Source organism: Xiphias gladius, chromosome 6 (genome assembly GCF_016859285.1).
Source record: "Xiphias gladius isolate SHS-SW01 ecotype Sanya breed wild chromosome 6, ASM1685928v1, whole genome shotgun sequence".
NCBI lineage: Eukaryota > Metazoa > Chordata > Actinopteri > Istiophoriformes > Xiphiidae > Xiphias > Xiphias gladius.
Window position 1 is genome coordinate 26732367 of NC_053405.1, and position 705 is coordinate 26733071.

A 705-nucleotide genomic window follows, 5' to 3' on the forward strand; every position below is an offset into this window, starting at 1 on the left:
CTTGGGATACAGGGTTGTAAGGGTGAATCATAGGATTAAACTCCTTGATTTTCAAGTAGGATTGTTAAAGGTTAAAAATACTGCATGGGATGAAACTCGTGTAATCCAGACATGATCACTTGACTTTTTCTGTACAATGGGAACATGTTGTATGGGTAACACTTAACTTTAACCCCCCCCAATTTAGCATTCATATGCGGTATACAAACATTCAATACTGTAAATGGTTTATGTAGTAGTACACAGCTACAAGGACAATTGTAAGTGTTTATTAATGTACAGCCTTTGTCAACGATTATAGTTTGTCAAATGAAAACTTATTTTATTTTATTACAGTTATGTTTTAGCCTATTATATAGCCATTCATTATCTGTTTAACACACCAGCCTCCATTTATTAGTGGCCACATGAGTTAGGCCCACAGTTGTCTAAAATAAAAGAAATTTCTAAACTACATATATGAGTGACGGCCGATATCTTCTACTCGTCCACTTCTCATAGTGTGTTGAAGGAAAACCGACAGGCGGCGCTGTCGTCCTTCCGTACGCAGGAGCTACATCGAGTCCCAGCCGTAGGTCCCAGCCCCACAGCTCAGCGGCCGCCGGCGGCGGGTGACTCGCTCCCAGTCCCCCCTCGCCACTGTGCTCCGCATCGCCCGGGCTACACGCTCGTTTCCTCCCCCCGTGAAACTTTTCAGTCGACGGC